This window comes from Talpa occidentalis, unplaced genomic scaffold, assembly GCF_014898055.3.
Source record: "Talpa occidentalis isolate TD23 unplaced genomic scaffold, MPIMG_talOcc4v2.1 talOcc4.4, whole genome shotgun sequence".
Lineage (NCBI taxonomy): Eukaryota > Metazoa > Chordata > Mammalia > Eulipotyphla > Talpidae > Talpa > Talpa occidentalis.
In genome coordinates this window covers 79,532,077-79,538,930 of record NW_023604295.1, presented here as the reverse complement: position 1 = coordinate 79,538,930, position 6,854 = coordinate 79,532,077, and positions in this window count along the sequence as shown.

Below are 6,854 nucleotides of genomic sequence, written 5' to 3'. Positions count from 1 at the left end.
GGCTCTCCGGTGATCTCTGCTTCTGCTTTTTTGCTTCTCTCTCGCCTTCTCTTTTGGCTTCTGCTGCCATCCCCGTGACGCCACCCTTAAAAGCCCAGTCTCAGCCCAGGTGAATCCCATCTACCTATGCCCACACCCTATTCCAGGTGCCCGCCATCAGGCATGCATTCAGGACCGCAAGGATCCATCATCTATCCTGATGGCGGGAGGGTAGAAAAGCCTGACATTTTTCCTTACCCTACAGTACATAACCACAGGTATTTATTAAGTTGACTGTTCTCAAAATATTTATAGATATGGAACAGAAGGAGAAAAGCAGAGGAAGGGAATTGGAGTCACGCTCTTCACTCCATTGGCCTTGACTCTGCTTGTGTGCCTCCCTATAGCTCAGATGCAATGGAAGTCAAGGTGCTAAAAAGAGGGAGGATGGCAAAATCTCCCAGGGCTGTCAAAATCCACTCCATGGTAGAGATATAGAATAAAGCTTCTAAACCACTTAAGAAATGGGGTCAACAATCTATTTGGCATAGAAGTAACGATTCCCAGAGCTTGCAAAGAGTCATAATCTTTGAACTATAAAGCAAAAATTGTTATTACCTTACTGGACAGATTTTAGGCAAATCATTCTGCAGTCCTTCCTCATTCCACAGGCCCCAGATGGCCAGCATCCTCTGGGTCTTCACCCAGCAGCACCCCAAGCCCATGCCACGGGCTGGGTGATGCAGATTTTAGTTACCAGAGAGTCTACAGATAGTTAACCTACTCCATCCAAACAGGAGCCTGGGTCAGTGTTTCATCTGTGATTCAGTACTTAAGTCTTCAAGTCCTAGTGTTCAGTTAAGAAGTTTTAAATAGTAAGTTAGTTAGCAAAAACAAAACAAAAAGTGGTGTGGGGAGATGAGAAAAAAGAATAACAGAAACACCTTCTATCACTCATCAACATTACAATGAATCATTTCAATGCAAGAAAGCCACAGAATGATTTTTTTTTTTCCCTAAAAGAAAAGTAAGAGAGTGCAGAGGTAAGGCAACAGCTCGTTTGGGCCAAGAAATGTTTCCTGGGCCATTCAGATATTGATGTTCCTGACTCCGACTGTGGTATAAACAACTGGTAGTATGAAAAAATCAAAACTTTAATCTATGTGCACACATTAAATTCAAATGCATTTCTAAAGTGATAAGTCAAAATTTCATTCTGCAATCCCCTCCTTCAGGGCCTCAAATAGGTTACATTTATCATTTTCTGGTTCAATGCTGACATTTCTTCTCTTTTAAATGCAGTTTACAGCTACTTTTCCTCCCAATCCAGTTTCATTCTACTTAAACATGTGCTACTTAGACACAGTAGCAATTTTGTTGGCACTTCATGCAGCATATTTCTCCTGTTTTTCTCACAGGACTAGCTGTCTCTTCCATAACTTTTGTACTCAAAATACCAGCTGGAAGTTTTCCACCTATTGAACGACTCCAATTTAGCTTCAAACTTTACATCAGGGTCACTATGTTTTCCTTCCTATTTTGGAAAATTTTCTGGTCTGGACTAGAATACTGTTTATGAATTTAAAAAGCTACGCATACTGTGAATAAATAGCAGAAATAGTTGCCGTGAAGCAATACCCCTGCCTGCCCCTGCACAAAATATCAGAAATAAGAGCTAAATGAACTAGCCAATTTGTCTATTTATTTCTTTGTGTTCACTTGCAATTGGCACGATTAATATGTCTCTCTGTGTGTGTGTGTGTGTGTGTATATATATATATATATATGCATGTATATCATACTTTCCATATCCCTATGTTTTAAGAAGAGCCTTGTGGGTATCTGAATAAAGAGTTCAGTCTACAAGGTCACCAGTTGCCCAGGGGCACCTTAGAGATGGGGGAATGGGCAGGACTTCAAACAGGACTAACTGACTGTGGAGTTGTACCCCTCCTTGAGACTATCTACACTTTTCCCTTAGCCAGGATAATCATCTCGGTTTTTTTCACACACTATTATTTTTCCAAAAGGCAAATCCATAAAAGTGATTCCTTCATGATTATTTTAAAGTAAGGATCAGCTTGTATTATCTCAATCCACTTTGGCAAGAAAAATTGCTTAATTTATTTTTCTACCTCTGCTTAGAATTTCCCAACTTTAAAATGAAAGAATTTTTTTCTGTTTTTAAGATCTTTAAATATTTTATACATTGAAAGCTGTGATAAGGCCTTGCTACCACAAAACATCATTCAAAGGATAAAGAAAATAAATCCAAGTTTAGACTCCTGCCTCCAGGTTAAAAAACAGTTTTGAGTTTTTGTGTCTGCTTCCTGCAATGGTGGTTCATGTGCTCATCTCACAACAGAAAATCAAATACTGAGCAAATATTTGAAGCAGAGAAAGAATGTAATATCTAGAAGGTATAATCAGGATGGTGGGAGATAATCCTCAAATCTACCACCCCAATTGAGGGGTCATGGGTTTTTATAAGGAGGTATACAAAGAAAAGCAGGGAAGTGATAAAAATCATTTGGGGACGGGGTTGTTGACAGTTTGGGTTTCGGGGAGAAGGGATCATCCTTGTGGTTTATTGTGAATTTGCAGTCACACAAGAGACATGGCCAAGGACTAAGGGGCCTGGGCTTTATCATCTGTGTAAAACCTTCTTGAATTGGCATGCTAGTTTTCCTGAAGAACAAATTAGTCCTTATCTCACAGCTGTACATTCTTTGGTGTGTGAATAGGGTGGTGGGTTCAAGTATGTCCAGAGGCTGGATAGTCGGAGGATTAGTTGAGCTGTAGAGATTAACCCAGTATGTGCTGAATTAGTGTTGGGCCTGGTTTCATACCCAGTCCCTTTCTCAGTGAATCTTAAATGTTGAGGAATGGAAACGAAAATTAGGAGTTGAATACATCAAATGGGGATTCATTGATCCCAACCACAACCCGATGGCTACTGAGATTATTCCCACTTTACAAGATGAAGGCATGCACGCATCAAGAAACTTGTCTAACTTCAAAAAGCTAGAAATGGTGCAGCCAGGAGTCAGGTTCCTTTCTGTCTCCTTTTCTTATGGTCATAAAAATATAAACACCTGGTTGTAGTCTCCCAGAGTATTGTAGCTGTGATTTTCTCAACTTTAATGTTCATAACATCAATATACTGCCATGGCCACTTGTAGGGGAAATGGAAGTGATCGGGTATTTTTCTGCCCTCCGCCATTAGCATCAGCAATCGACTCTGTGGTCTTACACGTGTGCCTGATGGCGGCACCTGGAGTGTGGTGTGCGCGTGTGTGAACGGGTCCACCTGAACCCAGACAGGATCTATAAGTGGTGGTGGCAGAGGACTGTACGAGTACAGTAGAGACCAGCGGAGAGATCTTGAGAGAACCCCAGAGAACCCCAGAGGGGTTCAAGTTGCTGTCTCCCTGCTGGCTTATTTTCTCTAACCCGAGGGAATAATGCCAGGACTCCAAGTTTCTCTTTCAAGTTGACTGAACCGACAAAGAAACTAGCCTGTCTGGGATGGTTGCAGAACCAATGATTCCATGAAATAGAACAAACTAAGAAGGGCATTAATATTGTTTCTTAGTGTTTATTTTGTTTATATAATACATACACACATTGTAATGCAAATAAGTTTAAAATGAGGCTTTTCTCTGCCTCCCCACTGCTAGCATGGGCTGAGGGCTGTGGGCATGGGGCACTCACACCTTCAGTTGTGGACACCCGGGCCCAGGGAGAAGAGGGTGCGCATGTGTAAGGGCTGGCACCTGTGCCCAGAAGACAGGGCTAAAAGGGCAGCATCACTCAGAGATGGACTATGGCTACAGGAGGGCCATTTTAAGTATAGAGCACAAGAGACCTGAGAAAGCCAGACTGAGGGCAGAGAAACAGCACAAAAATTTGTAGGGGGCTGAGAGGCCCTGTTGGCTGCCTTCCTCCCAGCCCCCTGCCTAGCCCATGCCTGCCTCCTTGCATGCCAGCCTCCCTGCCTGGTGTGTCTGTGTACCTGGTTCCATGAGAGAGCATTAAAACCTGTAAGGTCTATCAAAGGCTCCAGGACTCTGTCTGCCTACATCAACAGTGAGCCTGCACTGTGCATGCTTGCACTAGACACATATTCATGCACAGTTTTGTGAAATAAAATGTATTTCTTTTATGATCCTACATAGAAATTAATTAAACCACCAAACTGCCTTCTTTTCGGGATTCCTGGTTATTGTATAAAAACACTATGTGTTTAAGAACATTGTTTTGAAGCAAAGCAATTGTGGGGTTTGTCTCTAAGAATGGAGATTAACAGAACTTTGATGCATGCAATTCCCCATTACAGTATTCCAAAATTCCACAGTGTGAAATACCACTATATCTCACAACTACAGTATTTCTAATTTTCTTTAAAATTCATCAGTGTAATGTGTTGCGCTTATACACATGGATGTATGCCTATATGTGACTAGAGGAGGTTTGTTACCATAGAAGGTCAATGTTAGTGATATCTTATTTATGAATGCATGTCTCAGAGACTGTGTGGCAGCCCTTGAAAAACTAATCCAGCTACTCCCAACCCTGGTTCTACATTACAATCATTGGGGGGCTTTTAAGAAGAAGTTAATGAAAAAAATGTTCAACATCACTTGTATCAGGGAAATGCAAATCAAAACTACAATGAGATACCATCTTACACCAGTGAGAATGGCACATATTAAAAAAAAAAAAAAACCTAGCAACAACAAATGCGGCTAGGATGTGGAGAAAAAGGAACTCTCCTGCACTGCTGGTGGGAGTGCAAAATGGTCCAACCACTATGGAGAGCTGTGTGGAGATTCCTCAACCTACTAAAGATAGAACTTCCATATGATCCAGCAATTCCACTCTTAGATATTTACCCAAAGGTCATAGAATCATTAATTCAAAAGGGCACCTGCACCCCTATGTTTATAGCAGCACAGTTTACAATAGCTAAGCAATGGAAACAACACAAATGCCCAAAAATAGATGACTGGATCAAGAAGATGTGGTGCATATACACCATGGAATGTTACTCAGCAATCAAAAAAGATAAAATCATGCAATTTGCAGCAACATGGATGGAGCTGGAAGGGATCATGCTCAGTGAAATAAGCCAGAAAGAAAAAGAAAAATATCAGGTGGTCTCACTCATAGCAGGAATTTAGAAAACCTAAATAAGGGTCCAGGAAAAAAGGCTAATTATAATAAAGAAAAAATCAAAATCAACAAGCAACTATAAACCAGGGACACACTACAGGGTTGGAGGAGAGGGGGGATTAGGGTCAAAATAAGGGGGGTGGGAATTGTATGGGGAATATAACCAAGATGAAAATGCATGCATTGTGCAAAAATGAAAAATGATGTAACAATTATATAAAAAAATTAAAATTAAAATTAAAAAAAGAATTTAATAATTTTTGGTATTTTTAAGTTTTCACACAGTAAGATTTAACTTTTTTCTTGCTCAACAATTCTGATTTCTAACATATATAAAGATTTGTATAATACCATCAGAAAATAGAAGAGTATTGGGCCTCCCCTTGTGGCACAGCGGTTGAGCGCTGGGCTGCAAAGCTGCCCGCAGCCTCTGCAGCACTGGTTCGATTCCCGGGCACCCACGAGGGTCCCACATGGTGCAACAGACCTCTCCTGCTGTGCCTGCTGCTCCCCTCAGCACTGTATTTCGTCAGTCTGCCTGTCTGTTCCCCGCTCTGGCTCTGGTGAATCCTCTCACCCTCCCACGCTTCTGACTGTACCCAGTGCTTGTATAAATAAATAAATAAATCTTTAAAAAAAAAAAAAAAGAACATAGAAGAGCGTCACCGCCCATAAACTTCCATCTGCATTCTACCCCTTTAGGGTCACAACACCCCACACACCTAACTCCTAGCAAGCATGACTCATTGAGAGGCTTTTAAAAAAACACCACCATACACACTCTGCCTATAAAATTTCTGATTTAATTCAACTGGGGTGTGGACTAGGACCTTTTTAAAAATTTCCTAGGTGACTGTAATAATGAGCATCCACGCCTAAGAAATGTGTGTTCTCATCAGAGTCCGCACTTCAAGGATTGTTATCATAAGTTCTTTTCCCTTCAGCGTAGATTAACACTACACACTTTGTTGGATAACACTATGGTATTAAAAACTTTTCCTTTCCACTGTAGATATGTTCAATATATGTTCAATATATAGTATATGTTCAATATATTGTATATTGTGTTCAATATATTGTAGGCAAGCTTGCACAGATAATTCTCCCTCTCACCAAGAGCTCTGAGGAGCAGGTAAACCAGTCCCCATTACAGGACATGGGCTTCTTAGGGAAGACAGTCAAGCACACAGTCTGACCAGAAATTTGCCTGAATTTTGTTCCTAGAATAATATAGGATTTGTTCTGAGAGCCTATATTATGTTTTTCATGCTTCACGTCTATCCAGAATACCTAAAAAGATAGGAATCTGTGATTTCCTTGAGATTTCCAGAGTTTTATGTCTTTTTGTTTGCTTATATTTGCTTTGCAAATTTGATTTGAGACCCATTTCAATGTAATTTACCATGTAGTAGAGAGATGTTGGGGAGGGAATATTACACTTTCCAACTTCTAACTTACATAGCGCACATTCTCCATCTATATAGCACATAAGCAACATGAGGTTGCAATCAAGTTGTAGTCTGAAGTCTGGAATGGGGCTCGAGAATCAGCTCCACACTCATTAATGTCACTGGCAAGATGTTTTAGGTTCTCACTGGCTATTGGCCAGAGGCCTCAATTTGTGGCCAAATGGATATAGGTCTCTATAGAAGGCTGCTTGAATATCCTTGTGACATGGTAGCTGACTTCCATGAGATAGC